Source organism: Ochotona princeps, chromosome 5, assembly GCF_030435755.1.
Source record: "Ochotona princeps isolate mOchPri1 chromosome 5, mOchPri1.hap1, whole genome shotgun sequence".
NCBI classification, from domain to species: Eukaryota; Metazoa; Chordata; class Mammalia; order Lagomorpha; family Ochotonidae; genus Ochotona; species Ochotona princeps.
The window spans coordinates 58,869,961-58,888,996 of NC_080836.1; the positions used below are offsets into that span (position 1 = coordinate 58,869,961).

At 42.6% G+C, this 19,036-nt stretch overlaps 1 protein-coding gene across 1 annotated transcript in view; it reads right to left on the reverse strand.

Moving 5' to 3' along the window:
- Positions 1–5,104, reverse strand: part of ZNF385B (zinc finger protein 385B) — a 408,564-nt gene extending 403,460 nt beyond the window's left edge. Inside the window, exon 1 of the mRNA XM_004577002.2 lies at positions 5,021–5,104. The gene's annotated coding sequence lies outside the window, so the exon portion shown is untranslated. The remainder of the gene's footprint in view (positions 1–5,020) is intronic.
- Positions 5,105–19,036: the final 13,932 nt, after the last annotated feature.

Sequence of the window (19,036 nt, forward strand, 5' to 3'; positions counted from 1 at the left end):
GTACAACTGGGATCCGATATGGGTACCAGCTCAAGTCCCAGCTGCCCCACTTCCCATCCAGCTCCCTGGCTGTGGCCTGGGAAAACAGTCGAGGATGGCCCAAACTCCTGGGATCCTTCACTCACATGGGTGACCCAGAAGAAGCTCCTGGTTCCTGGCTTCCAGAGCTCCTGGTTTCCAAAGCTCCAACTGCTGTGGCCATTTGGGGAGTGAATCAATGGACAGAAGATCTTTCTCAGTCTCTCCTTCTCTCTGTAACTCTTTCAATAAAAATAAATAAATCTTTTTTTAAAAAGTATTGGTAGATTAGATCATTCCCTGGAGGTGGACTAGCAGTGTCACTAATTCTTTTTTTAAAGTTCCTGAAGTAATCTGCGAGAGACTACCGGAGTGAGAATAACTAAACTGGAGCACACCAAGGAGTAGTTGAGATATGAACATTTTCTACAATTAGTCCTGGAACAACAATGAAAGTTCAAGTTGTTTATCTAGAGCAGAAACCCGACCCGGGAATGGCAGCTGAGGATAGGCTGCAACACCAGCAGCATCAGATGGTCCCAGTTTCCTCTCCCAACTGCTCCTTCTACCCCATGTGAGGAGCCCACATGGCATCTCAGTTCAGAAGCAGACCCAGGAAGTTGTGTAACCCACACGCTCCATCAAGAAGTGATGGAGGAGCCCAGAAAAGAAACAGCTTGGCCCCACCTCTCATGCTAGTGGGGAAGGCGGAATGAGAGCTCAAGTCCTCCACGCCCTATTTCAGTGCTCCTCTCGCTGAAAAAATCTGGAAGCAGTGGGAAAACAGGTGGGGCAGGGAGTCAGCCAAGACACCTGAAGAGAACTGCAAGAACCCCAGAAAACAGAAAAGGGCGGCCGGGGAGGAGAGGAATCATAACAGACTGAGAAAGGGGAAAAGCAACAATCTGCAAATAATGGGAAAATGAAACCTACCTAGCCAGAGAACCATAAAATGAGGAAAATCCAAGAGAAGAAACAAGCCTTTTTGGCTTTGGGAAGCATCTCTGTGTCTAAATCACTTCCAAAACAGAAAATAATAGAGGCAAGCACTAACTACAAGAAAATCACCAGGCAGAGAGGCCAGGGCTGGCAGAAACCCTCAAAGCTGACATACATCATGCACTGCCTTGCTACTCAAATGGTATCTCAATGATAAACTAATTTAACATTACCTGGGAACTTATTGGAAATGCCTCCTCACCTGTTTAACAAGGATTTGTTCCCTAATAAAATCTTATGATTTATCTGCATATGAAAAATTGAAAAGTACTGGTTCTAACTGTAAGGACCAACTAGGGAGTTTTTAAAAATTATTTTACCAATTGGGAGTAAAGAACTTAGTGTTACATTATTCACTGCCACTCTATGACATGAGAGGTGATGAGCAAGAAATTTCAGGAAACAAAAGTCTGTGATTAGGCAAGCTTAGTGCAGTGCCCTTAGTGGAGAGTGCAGACAGCATCAGTATACAAGTAGGGACTTTGACTCGTGCTTCCAGAAGAGGGCAAATGGCATTGCAGCAAAAGCTGGAGTTCAGAGGCATTAGCAAGCACACAGCAAGTATGCTGACCTTCACAGGTGGGAATGCTGGTAGGGATGCACAAAGGCCTGTTCCCCACAGAAGCAACAGCATTCAAGCAAAGAGGCAGAACTGACGGACTGCTGTGTGTCAGAGAGCACTATCTCCAGCCTGGAGCAGTGACAAACTATTCTGAGGAGATTCCAGGCCCTGGGATGGTAACTCAGGACTACCAAGCGAGGGCAGAAGAGGTTCCACTTCAACAACAAAAAGATTGTATTTTAAGGTTCCAATACGCAAAAGTAAAATTTGAAATTCATCAGTGAGCCAATCCGCAGAGCATTTTACAAATGACCCAACTATAGCTGCACCTGCCACAGAGCAGGCATTCAAACATGCCCCAAGTTCATGAACAAATAAATGAATCAATCAGTGAGACAAAGAATTAAAAGGTGGATCTGCTGTGAGACTGGACTGCAAAAGCTCTTCACTCTCACAGAAGAGGTCTGAGCATCATTTGATAGCATTTGGGGCAGAAGTGGATTAGCCAGTACCTAAGTATGGCTCTGCACCAGGAAGCTTATTCTTCATAAACCAAACCAGGAACAGATTGGAACCCAGAGGCTGGAGGAAGTTAGCATGGTAGACAAACACAGACAAATGCAAGCACCCCAGAAGAGAAATGAAGAGGGGGCACCTTGGCGGTACAGTTGTGGGGGTGTGGCTGTGACTGGACTGGGAGATGTGTGAAAACTGACACAAGATTCATCTCTGCTCACTTAATAGTGAGATGCTGATTAGAGTCCGGCTTCAGAAACTAGATGATAAATATGAGGCATCTGAGAGCCATCTAAAGCTGACCCTAAACTGGCTCAAAGGGTAAAGAGAAAGCCCAGGAGTGAATGCAGAGCTGGGATGTCACAAAAGGATATCACCACCACTGCCACCACCACCACCAACAACAAAAACACACAAAGCAAAGGGCAAGAAGCAGATATCCCATAACTCAAAGGAGACCAAGAGAAATCTCCAGGAATTAAAAAAAATAATTAAAATAAGAAGTCAAGCAAAAAGACTAGATATTGAGACACCTGGGGAGAACACAAAGAGGGCGGGGACAAAAGGAGGTGATGGAATGGCGGAGGGGAGTTTTGCTGGAAAGTCAAAAGCAAATAAAAAGCAGTGTGAAACTGGGACACATGCACGCACTGTTCTTCAGATCTCTGAAGACAGGATCTTATCATATCAGCGGAAAGCCAATTCCACCCTTTATTTCTTTGAACAAAGATATTTCACAAATAAAGCAGCCAGACCAGTGAGAAGTGAGTTAATTGCTAACATTTTAAAATGAGAATTGTTGCTGTTGAAAAGCAAGGAATGACATTTTTAGGTATGGCAAGAAGAAAAAAGTCCAAGGCAGGGGTGGCCCTCCAAAAATGTGATCCTCATCTTTTTAGGGAGCCCAGCTTCAGACAGCATGATTTGGTGTAGACATGTCATATTTCAGAGTCTCTTATTTTGAAGGATTATTTGTTCCCCCTGAGCCAGGTCACTTGCCAGAGAGAAAGAACGCCAGGCCCACCTGACAGACTTTGAGGGTTCCTCATATAGCAGTTACTCTTGGTAAAGTTATCCACTAACTGCTGGCAGGTCTCACTAACTGACCATGTTTGGGTGACAAGTACCGATGGCAGGAGAGGAGACTGCCTCGCGTTCAGATACACTAAATTCATTGTTTTCTCTTTGCTCTGTGAATCTGTACAATTAACACTGCTGTGAAATATTGACATTATTTTTAAAATTTAAATGATAGAGGTTAGCCATCTAGAAAGACATTTTCACTTACATAACATGAAATAATATATGCAAATGAAGCACATAAAGAATTAGACTCCAAAACGTTTATGTCACCAGCAGGCTTCCAGAGGGGACAGTAATCTTCCCTCAGTTAAAAGAAGTCATCTTCCCCCAAATACTTCACTACAAACGTATCCTAGAGAGGTCAGGAGATCTGCAACAACTGCTGTTTTATCTGTGTATTTTTAACCCAACCTTCTTCAAATCACTTTGGGAAATGGATAAGTGCTAATTCTAAATCCAGACAGCCCGTTTATGGAAATACAGGATGCAAACAACAATCACATTTTGACAAGATAAACATTTTTTTCACCTTAAAAACCTCCAGGAACAACAAAACTTGCAACGCCGCATTGCACATTCTAAAAGCATTTATCTACCACAGGGAAGGGGACACACACACACACAAACACACATCATACCACGCCACACCATGCACAGACAGCTAATATAGAGTAAAGGACTCAGAAAGCAGAATCAGACTCTCAAACATTTGAAAGAGATCTTTCGGGCCCAAACCTGTAACTTTATCTATGAGGTCCAACAGCCCTTACAAAAAAGTCGTCTTCCTTATCTGATAACTGCATTTCCAACAGATTCGGCAATTATGGAGAAGCTACCAGTCTCCCCAGGCTTGAGGCTTAGCCCGTAACACACACTGCACTCCTTGCGTGTGAAAATCTTCGACCACATTTTGACAAAGTTTGCCTTCTGTTTCGCTCCAGAAACCTGGAGCAAATCCACAGGGCACTGCGAACCTCACCTCTGCGTGAAAATGAAGACAGGCGGCTCCCAACCTAGGAACTTGCCGCGAGCATTCCAAAAATGCATTTGCTTTGCACTCACTGAGGTGGGGGGAGACTGGGTAATTTACTTTCCTTCAAGGATCCACAACGCTCCCCATCCAAGTTCACCGCTAGCAGAACTCTGCCCTCCGGAGCTGGGCGAAGCATCCTCTGGGCCAGCTCCCCACCGGCCCCCGCACAGAACAGTGGCGTAGCAGATGGTCCTCCTCCTCCTCCCTTTCCCTCGTCCCTTCCGCAGTCCGCCGGCGTCCTCCCACCCCGCGCCGGCACCGTCACTCGGCCGCCCAGGCCGCCCCTCGGGGCTCCAGGCAAATGCAAACTTTGAGGACCTTCCTTTAAAGCTTTATGTCCCTCGCTCTATCTCACCTCCACTGGGCGGCAGAACTCCCCCGGGAACCCCAGCTTCCACGGCTGTCCTCCTCCCAGTCCCCTATCCCCAAACTTACACATATCACTGCAGTGAACCCCAAACTTGCCGGCACTGTGGCCGACCACAGCAGGTCACACTGTCCAGTCCTCTCCTCTCTCCCTTTAGGTCCCCACCCGACCCCCGACTTCCGCCCTTGAGAAGCGGCGCCTACCCTGGGACTCAGCAGCTCGGGAGCCCACGCTAACTCCAGGGATTCACAAGAGCCTCTGCGGCTCGCCGAGCGTCCTCTACAAGTGGGACCGCGGGACAAAGTGCAAACTCCGTCGGGAGACAGTGGGGGCTCCCAGGCATTCATTCCCTCGGGTGGCGCGGCCAGATGCCCGCCTGCTCCTCGCAGGAGGGGGTGCCCGTTCCGCGGGGCGCTGGGTCGGGTGGGCGCCCGGAGCTTACCTCAGCGCACCGGCCGCCGGCGCTTGGCGGACAGCGACGCCCTCTCCCGCCACGAAGCTGTTGCTCGCGCTCCGGCGGCGGCGGTCCCGGCCAGGGCTGTGCGGGCGCGTCCTACAGACGCCCGCCCTCGCTCTGCGGCAGCCCGGGTGGAGGCAGCGAACGGTGCTGCTGGAGACCGCTCGGCCCGGCGCCGTTCTGGAACCGTCCAACTCTTGCCGGCCCGGGACCCGAAGCGCCCGGCCGCGGCCCCCGTGCTCAGCGCCTGCGCGCCGCCGACCTCGCCCAGGTGAGGGGCGTGTGCCCGCCGCGGGCGCGCCCCGCCGCTCGCCTGGCCGCCGCGCCAACGCCACGCCCGCACGCGCGGGGACCGGGGCCGGATGGCGGGCGGCGCTTTTCCGAACCGAGTGTGGGGAGCGCGCCACGCGAGGCGAAGGAGGCGGGTGTGCTTGGGGGGGGGCGGTCGGCACTGCGGAGCCTCCCGCGGCCTCGCCGCCGTGAATCCCGCCTTTGCGGGCGTGCGCGCACCGCCGGCGAGAGCAAGCTCCGTCCCGCCGAGCGGGTGCTGCGCGGTCCGCCAGCCGCGGGGCTCGCGTCCCCTCCAGAAATTGGCAGCGATGCCTAAGCAGGCTGAGCTGTGGACGGGCGTGCCCGGGGCGGCTCAAGCCGGAGGGAAACTCTTTCCACAGGGAGCGTGAGCCCAACTTGCGTTTGCTTGAGGCGGCCGAGGCTCGGAGACTAAGCCGAGCAGCGGGGACACCGGGGGCCGAACCGGGAAGACCCGTAGCGCCCAAGGCATCGCAGTTTCTCCCGGACCTCAGAACCTCGGGGGTGGGTTGGGGAAGGGCGTTCGTGTTCCTCCAGATTTCTTTGTGTAGTATTTTTGTTAAGTTTTCAAAACTACAACATGTCCTCGGAGACAATGCTGAGGACATCTACCGAAAATAGTACCAACCTGGTACTGAGATGCTTGCTTCTGAAAGGAAAAGTAGTAGGCGAGGGGGGCGGCGGTGAAGAGCTAAGGGGAGGCAGGAGAAGTCATCTCCTAAGAGGCCTTTTCTGAGATGACTTCTTTGGAGAAAAGTCCAAGGGCAACATATGACAAGACAGATGTGTTCCTCAGTAGGCAGTTTTTTTTTTTTTTAACCAGATGATTGAAAAATATTATTCCTTGGTTTTCATCTCAGATGATTGACACTAGCTCCATAAATAATTAATCCAGCATCTGTTGATGCCTTGGTACAACAGTCCAGAGTAAATGTCTTAGCGTCCAGCCCAAGCCGAGGCTGCTCTCCAGGGTGGGTTTGAAATCTGACTCGCACACGAACCCCTCCGTTTCAAGGCGTTCTATTGGAGCAGCTTGTGTTTAGCTTTGCTCATTATCCACCTTGGAATTTAGGGTTATTGCAGGCAGCAGCACACCTGAGGTACCAGCATGAGAAAGAGCATCAAACTGACTCAACAGTCTCCATGTATTGAGAATGCAAATATCTTCCCTTCTAGACAGGTGATTTTATTCCTAAGGACAGAGATTTTCTCATATTCTCATATTGTTGTAACTGTGTCCTATTTGAAATTGCTCTGGTAGGCAAGCACCAAAACCCCATAGAATCTAAGGCATGGTCATTGCTTCCAGAGTCCTTTTACAAAATGATGATTGTGAAGTCATTTTTTCCCACGGTGAAGACTCTACCAAATACCAGTCTCTCAAGAGAGTCCCTGAAGGTCAGTGAGATGAAGCCCTAACTGACTGTTACAAGCAGAAAATTCCAGAAACAAAAGCCTCCCATGAGGGAAATACCTAGCTTCCAGCACCCTGCTCTTCAGAGCTGAAACAGTGTGTGCAATTGCTACTAATTTCACCTAAGTATTCCTGTCTCCAGAAACCTAAGGTACACAGTAAAGGAGAGGGCCCTTTAAGCCTTTGCAGTAAACACCTTGGATTGCACTTGGAGGCACATGAGTAACCTCTGCAGAGCGGAACACCTGTGAGAAGTGTTCCCCGTGGCTTGCACAATTTAGCAGCATGTGCAATTTTTGTGTCCTGCAAACTGCAACTATATCCGTCTGTCCTCCCTGTCTATTTTTAATCACCTATAGCTAAGAGTATTGGTGGAGAATAATTTGAGGGTTGCATTTCTTAACAGCTGAAAGAAGCATAAAATATAAGCAGACGATTCCCAATTTTTTTTCCACTTGTGACCCAACTAAGAGCTGTGCCTTTTATGTCCTTAGCTAAGGCAGGTTTAAGGTCTCTGGAGACCCAAGCACCCAGATAGCTGCAATACCTCCATTCTAAATGCACTGCAGTATAGAAACATTAAACCACAAAAACACAGAAAAGTTAAAGCAGCTTCTCTCCAGATTCTTCGATTGCAAATGAGGCTATCCAATACTCTGATACAGGACGCCTTCATGCCTTGACTTTCTCACACCACTCTTTTCCTAGAGTGAATATGGAGTAAACTGATGCAGAAAACCATAGCCCTGAGCAAGGAGCACTGTAAGAATGGTCAAGATAGCAACACAGAAGGTCAGCAGGATGGCACAAGACAGCTCAGACACTGAGAAGGAACATGGCAGAAAGGGGTGGATTGGTGCATTTTCTACTTTGGTGTATTTATGAGTGTGTTTGTGACTCAGTGTCAATGACCAATAGTAAAAGCAGACAAATTCCCTTTAACAAGGCCTAAAAATTCAGACTTTCCAAGACATAAAGAATCCTGTAATAAGACTATCCACAAGTTTGAAGATTTCATAAATCATTTAGTTTTGCTATATAAAAAAACAGACATTCACTTGTGCATGAGATGTTATTTTATAAAACAAGGTCTGACAGACTTTGCTTTGTAGCATCAGTAAGATTTTAGTCCTGTGGCTGGGAGGCATTACTTTGAAAAACACTCTTGCATGGCAGAAAACTGAACTGAGACTAAAAGATCTGGGTTCTAACTCCAGCTGTCACTTCCCGCTGAAGTGGACTTTAGCTGATTATTTCAGCCTCATCTCAAACAGATTGCTGTGATACCCAAAAGGCATCATGCATACAAACCAGGTTGGAAACTGTCTGGACACACAAGTCATCACTGGTTGGCAGTTTTCTTGCTTGTCATTGTTTTCCTCCATTGCTTTTCCATTCTCTGTAAACTTTCCTTCCACATGTCTTATGTCATCTCCACTACAGAGCTTTCTGGTAACTTACCTTTTGGATGGCTCCAGTGCCAGGTAATGGAAACTGTATGAAAGCACCAGTTCTTGTGTTGAGTGAAAAAGATTCAAATTCTATGTTTGCATTTACTCATTGCATGATCTTCTTCATTCCCTTTAAATTTCAATTTCCTCGTCTTTAATTTGGAAGGATAAATATTACTTTCCCACAGGGTTATACTCTGGACTAAGACACATTGAAAGCTATTTTGCAAATTGCAAGACACTTCACAAATGTTAAATATATTTTAATAATACTGGCAAGTAATTCTGAGTTTCATTTCAATATTTGGCAATGAATGATACCTAAAGTGTACTAGAAAGACAAAATATTGTATCTGGGATTTTTAGAACAACTTATAACTGGAAGGGAGATGGTATAGAATGTTTCAATGGGCTAATAGGATTTGTTTATGAGGGTCCATGAATATCTTGCAAATGTTACAAAATCTCTTATTTCAAGTTCCAGATGTTATGAGTGATTAATTGGATCAGTATTTAATAGCATTTATTCTTAAAAGTCCTCTGGTTAAGTAAAAAAAATGTACTTTATATAGAAATCTTAAATCATTTCTGAGTTATTACTATGTTTTCCATTTCTCTCACTTTTAAATCTAATTGTACTTATCAGCTCAATCTCCCAGCATCAACTAATTTCAGAAAGTGAAAAGCATGTATATAATCCTGGTTAAATTTCAAAAATCACTGGTATAGTTTGGAAAAGAATTGTCCTCCTAAGGCCCAGCGCTGTAGCCTAGCAGCTAAAGTCCCTGCCATGCACGCATCGGCATCCCATATGGGCATCAGTTTGTGTCCCCACATCCCCACTTCCTGTCAGTCTCTCTGCCTGTGGTCTGGGAAAGCAGTCAGGAACGGGCCAAAGCCCTGGGGTCCTGCATCCACGTGGGAGACCTAGAAGAAGCTCCTGGCTCCTGGCTTCAGATGGACTCAGCTCCACAATTGCAGTCACTTGGGGAGTGAATCATTGGATGGAAGATCTTCCTGTTTCTCCTCCTCTATGTATATCTACCTTTTCGATAAAAATAAATAGGAGTTTTTTTTTAATTGTCCTCTTAGCCCATAATTATTTTTTAACTGGAGATGAGATTGAGTTCCTTTCATCTTCCTGTTTAACTCAAATACTTGCAGCAGAAAAGGGCCATGTGTTAGTCTTGTTCACTAATGTGTGTCTTCTCCTTTTACATTTTACACATGGTTCTGGTCACTGTGTGTACAATGGTTGCACGCTGCTGCCAGGAGAATCCTGGGAGATCTTAATAGCATTTTACAGATGGGATAACAGTCAGTACATTTTTTATGTATGCCTAAGATCACACATTGCTGCATTGCTGGAACCACAATTCCAGCTCAAATTTACCTGATCTTTGGAAGCTGTGTCATGTTCCTCCCTTGGGGTTAATCAAGAATATTGATGAGACGGTAAGTTGTCCTGAAAAGAGACATCAGACCTAACTGACTCTCCTGACCCAAGAGATCCACAGTTGTTTGCACACATGAGTTGAGGAGAGGACCTGATTCCCTGTTAAAGCAAGGGAAGTGCTTTTCAAGAACTCAGGCCCATAACATCATTGAATAACATTTTCAGCAAATATTCTGTGTCTAACATGTCAGTCTTTGCATTTAGGAGTGCAACGATGTGCATGGAATTTATGTCCTAAAATTATAGAAAGAAATGTGGTTGGGCCTGGTGCAGTAGCCTAGTGGCTAAAGTCCTCACCTTGCAACTGCTGTGGTTCCAAATGGGTACTGGTTCTCGTCCTCCCGCTCCACTTCCACCCAGCTTTCTGCTTGTGGCCTGGGAAAGCAGTTGAGGACGGCCCAAAGCTTTGGGACCCTGAACCCCTATGAGAAGCCCAGAGGAGGCTCCTGGCTCCTGGCTTCAAATCAGGTCAGCTCCAGCAGTTGCAGGCACTTGGGGAGTGAACCAGTGGATGGAAGATCTTTCTCCCTATCCTCCTTCTCTCTATAAATCTACCTTTCCAATAACAATAAATAAGTCTTATATATATAAAATTAATAAATCATATATGTGATGCTAATATATAATATACATATAATTTATAGGTACACATGTGTATAATTTATATACTTATATATAACATATGCATGTGTTTGTGTGTGTTTACATATATATAATGTCTTTAGCATAGAACAAGCAGTGGTTGCTGCTTCTCCTTTAATTCTGGTGCTAGTCCACCCATTGTTCTCCCATAAATATATTCCATTTTTACTTTCCCTCTCAGGTCTCAGCTCCTTCCCTCATTTTAAAATTTACCCACCCTCCTGCCATCTCATATTCTATTAAAGAGCTATACAGCAATGCCCAATTTGAAAACCGTTGTTTGCTTGTATTTTCCACTTCCCTGCAAATGGTTTAAAGTTCATCTCTATGTAATGACTAGCTGTGGTCCCATGGTAATCCTAACAAAAACCAGCAGATGCTCTTGACGTTGCCAGTATCCTTTTGCTGTCCTTTACAATCAGAGCCCTTTATTTAAGAGCTCTCAGAGTTCTTCAGTTGTTAGAACTCAGTGTAGAGGAAGAGCAATAGTCATTTAACTGTCAAACATTACCTGAAGAACGCCACGTAATTATAGGCATATTCTAGAGAACGAGGTGAAATCGTTGTAGTTTAGGTGGGTTTCCGTAAAACATTTCTTGAAGGAAACAGACAAAGCTAAATTATAATGGGCAATGACTAGGATGGGATTATGAGATTGCCTACAGTCTTGGACAAAATGTTGGGGCTCTAGTCCCCACTTCTTGAACAGAATTCATGGCCAAGTTCACTTCAGTTACCTGTGCCTCTTGTTCCCTACTTATTCAATTTGGGCACTATTATGAAGCTATTGTGACTGACCCCATGAGCCTATTTTATTCTTTTTAAGGTTTCTCACTTTATTTTTTTAATTTTAAATTAGTATTTAAAATATTCAGTGTAATTTGTAGATAAAATTCCAACATAATATTCCCTTCCTCCTCCATTCCTTCTTGTCCTTCCTTATCCCTTTCTATCATTTTTCTTTGAAATAACATTTTATATTTACATTACAGCACAAGGCTTAAATATTTCACCTTGTAAGGATTTTAATAAGTAAAAGCAAAAAGACCCTAATTCAGTGGGAATACAGACAACAGCCAAAAGCAAAAATTCAGCTACATATAAGGGAGAACACATGGTACTTGTCCTTCTAGGACTGGCTTATTTCATTCAGTTTAGATCCTCTTTTTGAGTTCAATTTGCTGTTAATGGTATAATTTCATTACCTTTTTTATAAGTCAATCATCACACTTTGTGCATATACCACAATTTCTGTAACCATTCATCTAATGATGGAAATTCTGACTGATTCTAAATTTTGGCATTTGTGAGCAGTGTTGAAGTAAACATGATGAATTAATGCCTTGTGCCTCTTTTCCCCTACCTGTCCTACTTGCCACCAGTATGAAGCTTTTTGGAATAGAATCCATGAAACTCTTCACACTTTACCCTTGTTAAGGGTTTTTCACTTTAAATAAAGATACAAACTTCCAAACTATCAGTTAAATTGGTACTTTTTACACTTTGAAAATTTATTTGCTTAAAAAAATTTTTCAGAAGATTTGATTTCATCTTCCATAGAATAATTGATAACATCTGGAGATATTATGAGTTACAGGACAGGAATAATCCATAATGTTACGGCATCGCCAAAGCAGATAATTTTCCATTGATAGCCAATGTTGACAGTTGTACTTAAAAACAATTTTGTATAAATACAGGACAAGGATATGCAATATTCATGCTCACTAAAACAAACTGAAGAAACATGTAACACAACTAGGTTTCTGGCTCTGGGCTTCAGCATGCCCAGCCCTGGGTATTAAGGAATGAATCGATAGACTGAAGATTGATTCTCTCTCTCTCTTTCTCCCTCTCTTCCTCTTGCATCTCTCTGCTTTTCAAGTAAATAAAAGTAAATACAATATTATGAGATTGCAGCAAATTAACAGAAAGTTTTCTTTTAAAAGTTATGTTGGTGAAAGTTCAAAGAAGAGAAGTGGGTATCTTATTCACTGGTGCAAATTCTTATAAAAGCGGTACTTACCACATTTATTAAACTCCTAAAACTTACTATTCCTGTTGCATCAGTTGGTAGTTTCCATATAGAATGATCTCTTTTAAAAATAATACTAGGGCCCGGCGGCGTGGCCTAGCGGCTAAAGTCCTCGCCTTGAAAGCCCCGGGATCCCATATGGGTGCCGGTTCTAATCCCGGCAGCTCCACTTCCCATCCAGCTCCCTGCCTGTGGCCTGGGAAAGCAGTGGAAGACGGCCCAAAGCCTTGGGACTCTGCACCCGCATGGGAAACCTGGAAGAAGTTCCTGGTTCCTGGCATCGGATTGGCGCGTACCGGCCCGTTGCGGCTCACTTGGGGAGTGAAACATCAGATGGAAGATCTTCCTCTCTGTCTCTCCTCCTCTGTGTATATCCGGCTTTCCAATAATAATAAAATCTTTTTTAAAAAAAAGTAATACTAAAGTAGAGGGAAAAATTTGGCCACCAGAATAATGTTTATTATAGTTTCACAAATAATGAAGAAAACTGAAGACAATCTAAAGAGAAGAGTTAAACACTTTCCCTTAAAAGAATACATAGATAGTCTTAATGATGTTTTTTAGACTTCATAGTAGCAGAGTAAATAATGATTATATGATGCAAAATGGGAAAGGATAGGATAAATGTAGCATAGCATGATTGTAACAAAGCAAATAGGAATACCATAAAATTTGAAAGAAACAAAAAACCCATCCACATAAAATAATCAGAAAGTTTTTTGATTGAACATTTCAAGTACAATAGATAGAGCATATAATGCGTACTTTGATACATTGTCATGACTTCATTATGTGATGTATACTATGTATTTCTTTCACTTAGGGAAATTTCGCTGATTTAAAGTTCTAAGAAGACAGAGTTTTTTATTATTATTTTCTTCATCATACAAAGTTATAGACATTTGAGCCTACTAAGCCAATAGGGCATATGCTCATACACTATTGATGGGACTGTAAATTGATAGAACCTCATAGGAAGTGACCTTACTGGGGTGCATGTACTTCAACACGGCAATATCACATTATCGCAGAGAAACACTGACCCCAAGATGTTTGTTACATCATAGCTTGAATAAGAAAACTTTGAAAACAAGCTAAGTGCCTGTCAACAAAATGACAAAATCAAACTACTGTGAACCAACTAAATTTCTTAGAAATAAAACTGCCCCACCATGCATTGACTAAAACTTTGTAAAAATAGAATGTATTCATATTTGTATCAACTTGCATTTTAAAAATAAAACTGAACATGCTTTTGAAAAACCAATTGGCAAGGAATGAAGTAGCATATCCTGTTAGCTTCAGTAGGGCTGTGACAGATATTCAAAGTAGCTGGAGTATTGGCTAAAATCTCATGGATTAAAAACCTAGAATTTATCTGTTCTCGTCTATTTATTTTGCTTGATAAAAATAATAAATATCAAACACACATGGTCAAGGAATGAAGCAGCATAGCCTATCTAAATTAACAATACAAGGCTCACTTAGGCTTTCCAAAAAATCACCAAATTAGATTTCATTTATTTTAGTTGCAACCAATCTGGCCTAATTTCCACTTTGTTGGTAAGTGATGCTTCTCAGGACAACTCCTTCCATCTCGGGACAGGTTCAATTATCAGTGACTCTTTTTCATGACAATTCCATATTTATCGCATTAATTTTCCTCACTTGTCTTCTAAAAGCTTATTTCTCAAGTTGCATGCCAGTGTCTTGGTATATTCTTCTATTGTAGGCAGCAGGGTGGGGAGTGATGGAGAATACCATCAGATTCGGTCATCTGAGGTAAAATTTGGCAGAACATCAACATACCTTTCTTGCCGTCACATACTCCCAAAAATGCAATGCCTATCACTAAGTGCCCTCCTCTGTGGTAGTTCACACTCTGTGCCTCTTTTCATTATACCTGACATCCTGATAGCCCCACCTCGGTTTGTTTTCAACTATCCATTTCTTATCTCATGTTAACTTCCTGTGGGACTGTCAGCCATATCAGAAACACCAACCCATCCTCTTGTTCAACAGGACAAGCTTAACTCATGCATTCCTGGAAAGTAGAACCCATTGGCTTAAATATCATCAAATTTCTTTCCCACCACAAGGAACACATGAGAACTTCTCTTTTTCTCTCCAAAGTAACATTTCCTCCCTGCATTATTTTTAAGATGTATTTGTTTTTATTGGAAAGGCAGATTTGCAGAGAGAAGAGACAGAGAATCTTCTGTCTGCTAGTTTGCTTCCCAAATGGCCACAACAGCTGGTGCTGAGCGGATCCAAAGCCAGGAGCCAGGAGCTTCTTCCAGGTCTCCCACATGGGTGCAGGGTCCCAAAGCTTTGGGCTGTCCACTACTGCTTTCCCAGGCCAGGACTGCTTTCCCAGGCCAGGGTCCCAAAGCTTTGGGCTGTCCACTACTGCTTTCCCAGCAGGGAGCTGGATGGGAAGTGAAGCAGCCAGGACAGGAACTGGACTAGTGCATATGGGATCCTGGTGTGTGCAAGTTGAGGTTTTTAGCCAGGGAGCCATCATGCTGAGCCCTCCTCCCTGCGTTTTTAATGTCAACCACTCTTCCTTCTTTCTGTACGAACCTCTTCTGAATTCTTGATCTCATTTTCTCTTGGCTGGCTCTACCATTTGAAATAATAGCTGCATCTCAGCAATACCTTCCATCTCTCCTACTTTATTTATTCTGCCTTCTTACAATTAATACATGGGAAAATCCTGTTTTCAAAATGAGAAATAGAAAAGTAAGAAAAGCACTGGAAAATCTTATTTTGACATACTTCTCTAAAGCTGTCTTCTTTTGTTCTTTCCTTTGTCATCAACATATTTAATACTTTAAATGCCTATTTTTATATAACACCCTGCTGTGGAGGTAGAATGAAACTGGCATATAAAATACACAAGATCCAATCTCTGGTGTAAAAGTTTAATCCATTGTGGGGCACAAAGCATCAGAAAATTCCTGGATAACACTTTCTCCACTTGATCCCCGTGCTTTCTCATTTTCTGTTCAACCTGACCCATCAAACTGTCATGTCAGAGGGCCCAGGGCAGTGACCTAGCGGTTAAAGTACTCACCTTGAACAAGCCAGGATCCCATATGAGCGCCGGTTCTAATACGGGCAGCTCCACTTCCCATCCAGCTCCCTGCTTGTGGCCTGGGAAAGCAGTCAAGGATGGCCCAAAGCCTTAGGACCCTGCACCCATGTGGGAAACCCGGAAGAGCTCCTGGTTCCTGGCTTCGGATGGGCTCAGTTCTCACCGTTGCCGTCACTTGGGGAGTGAATCATTGGACAGAAGATCATCCTCTCTGTCTCTCCTCATCTCTATATATATCTGACTTTGCAATAAAAATAAATAAATCTAAAAAAGCCTGTCATGTCAGATTTGTTTTCAATATCATCAAGGAGCTCATCCTTCTCAATTCTCATTCACTTTGATTTTTCTCATTTTAGACCATGTTAAAAATTTTTAAACTATTTCCATGTATATGATCAAAATTCATTATCACAATAAAGATGAGATATTGTACCCAAACTCCAAAGGCTGACCTTCTTTCTGACATGACACTTAAGGAAAATGATTTTCTTAAGGTAGACCTAGTGCATGGCAGAGCCTGAATGTGGGCTGATATTCATGGATGCCAAAGCCTTCATTCTTTTTTTTTTTAAATTAATTATGTTGCATTATGTGACACAGATTCATAGGCTCTGGGATTCCCCCAACCCCTCCCCGTGCCCTCCCCCCTTGGTGGATTCCTCCACCTAGTTGCAGTATTACAGTTCAAATTAAGTCTAGATTCTTTCGTTGCAATCATGTACCAAGCACAGAGTCCAGCATCTTACTGTCCAGGTAAATTCAACAGTTTCTTGGGGAGACCTTCTCTGGTCTGAAGCTAGAGCTGGCAGAATATCGTCCCAATCAAATAGAAGCCCCAGCACAACATCAACAACAATTTACAACATTATAGAATTAATTGACATAGTATTGAGTAATTAATATGTTATAACAGTGCAAGTTCTTAACCACCTCCTGTGATTACTTCATTGACCCTTCAGTTTTTGTTTGTACTCAGCACCGCAAAGCCTTCATTCTTACTTTCCTAGGAGTCTTCTAGACATGACTAAATGAATGACTGGATTAATGTATACTAATGACACATACATACAGATTTCCGAATGTGTGAAAACACATTTTTTTTCTCTGACAGCATCCATGCAGCACTAGACATAGAATGACTGCCCTGTAACCATTCCAATACAAAATGCAACCAACCTGGGACGTGTGGAAGAAACCCAGTTGTGCTGAAATGCTATCTTCTGGATTCATGGCATGAATGACGCTAGAAGCACTTCTATAGTCAAGATTTTTTTGTGCCAGAACAATTCAACAGCCCTAATTTGAAGAGCAATGAACTCTTACATTATCACATGCCATCCCTAGGAGGTAATGCTTCAGAGAAATTTTAATTTACAAATAATCACCTTCATGCAAGCATTTTTGAGTCATCAAAGAAACTTGAGAATCTTAAATTCCCAAATTGAATTCATGGCTCAATTAATGTAAGCTTTAGTTACAGGGTTAGTTCCCATTGTATTGTAGTCATTTGGAAACTTAGGAGTTTCCTAACATAATCTGAAAATGCCTACATTAGTGCTTCATAACTTTCTTCCTTTTTTACAAAAACCACGGAGATGAACTATTTGGGATTGTTGCCTTATCAAATTCATTTGCAAGTAACACTAAAAAGAAAATCTGCCTACATCTGTTGTCTTGGGAAAATTGTCTGATAAAGGTGCCTCCCCACCTGCTTTTCTGTAAGAGACATAAACACATCTGGGTTTTTATCTTCTAAGCACTCTCTTAATACAACCTCTAATTAGTACAATCATTTGCTTTCATTTGCTGCCATCTTATCTGAACATTTTACTGCCATTTCAGGTGTTTTCTGAAACTTGCTGCTATCGTCTTTCTGTAACATGTAATGTTTTCTTGATTTGGCATGTTTACATAGCTTCTTTTCCTTCATAATTTCTTCATAAATGATATTTTTAAATCTGTTCCATATGTCAACAAAACTTGTTTAAGATCTCTGCATGAACTGACATACTTTTCTCTTTTTAATTTTCTTCAATAAATTCACCCTGATTTTGTCTTATTTTTGAAGTTTATGATTGATTTGAGTAAAATCTTTCTTTTCCATCAGTCCTTGGAATAAACCTTTAGTTGCTGTATATCAGTGAAATATAGTATTATATATAATTACATAATGTATATATAATGTATATATGCATGTATATATACACATAGATATATGTGTATATACATAATATATATACATGAGTATGTATGTGTGTACATATATAAATACATGCATATAATGTGTAAATATTGTATTATATATTATATTATATTATATTATATTATACTTAACTGAGTGGTGGGGTAAAAAGCCAGTCAGAAGGAAGGCCATAGGAACAGAACGCAATATACAAATTCTTATATTCAAGGATCTTAAAGTGTAACATGGTAGACAAGAACTATTTTAAAAATCAGGATTTAAAAATAATCTGGAGATGCAGCAACTAAGCTATATGCTTGTTTATGAATTCTGAGGGAATAAGCAGTTTCCTAAAGGAAGGTTCTTGGGAGTGGTCAGTTTTCCTTGGGGACATATTGGAATGGTAGTGGATCGGCTAGAGGAGATGCAGAGGTACACAGGAACAACTTGCTCAGGCCATATACAACTTGCTGTTGCCTAGATAAGGGGATCAGAGTGAAGAGAAAGTGAGAGAGCAGGGCAAGTAGGTGACGACAATGAAAGGAAAGAGGGGTGTTAACTGTTCAATAAAAATTTTTTGTGGGGATTCCTTGTGTCATTGTTTTGATCCTTGTAAGTTATGTGGCTGTAAATGTGTTGTCCAAGTTTCTGGTTTGTCTCTATTTTTTTTTAACATGACTTTGATGAGTACAAGCTCTTAATTTCCAAGTAGTCAAATGTATCAATCCACAGAATTTTCACTTTTGTATCTTGTTTAAGAAAGTTTTTGTACTCTGAGGTTACAAAGATATTCACCTATATTCTAAGTTTTCAAGTTCCTATTTGACATTTAAGTTCTTCAACCATCTCTAGTTGAGCATCAGTGACCCACATTTTTTCCAGCTCAGCTTATTCAATGGTCTTTCCTTTCCCCCAGCAATCTAAATTTTGCACAAATCTGCTTCATTTTCTCTGTTTTGTTTCACTGGCCAATTTAAGAAGCACAAGCTGGCCATTTTGGCCTCCAAGTTTGGAAACCCACGTGTCACATCTGAGTGCCTGAGTTTTGAGTCCCAGCTCCAGATTTTGATCCAGCTTCCTATGAATGGAGAACCTGGAAGATTGGAAGTGATTGCTGAAGTAACTGGGCTTCTACCAGACACATAGGAGATGTGGTTGCTTTCTAAATTCCAGGCTTCAGCCCTGGTTCAGCCCCAACTGTCACCAGCATTTAGAGAGTTTCCTCTCACTCCTGCTTCTCCACGTTCTCCTCTTTCTCCTGCTTCTCCTCTGCCTCCTCTGCTTCTTCACCCTCTTCCTCCCACACCTCCTCCTCCTACTTCTCTCTCTCTTCCTCTCAAACAAAAAAGAAAGCAATGCCCCTGACCAATGACTTATAAATACTGTCTTAATTGCAAAAACTTTTCAATATTTGC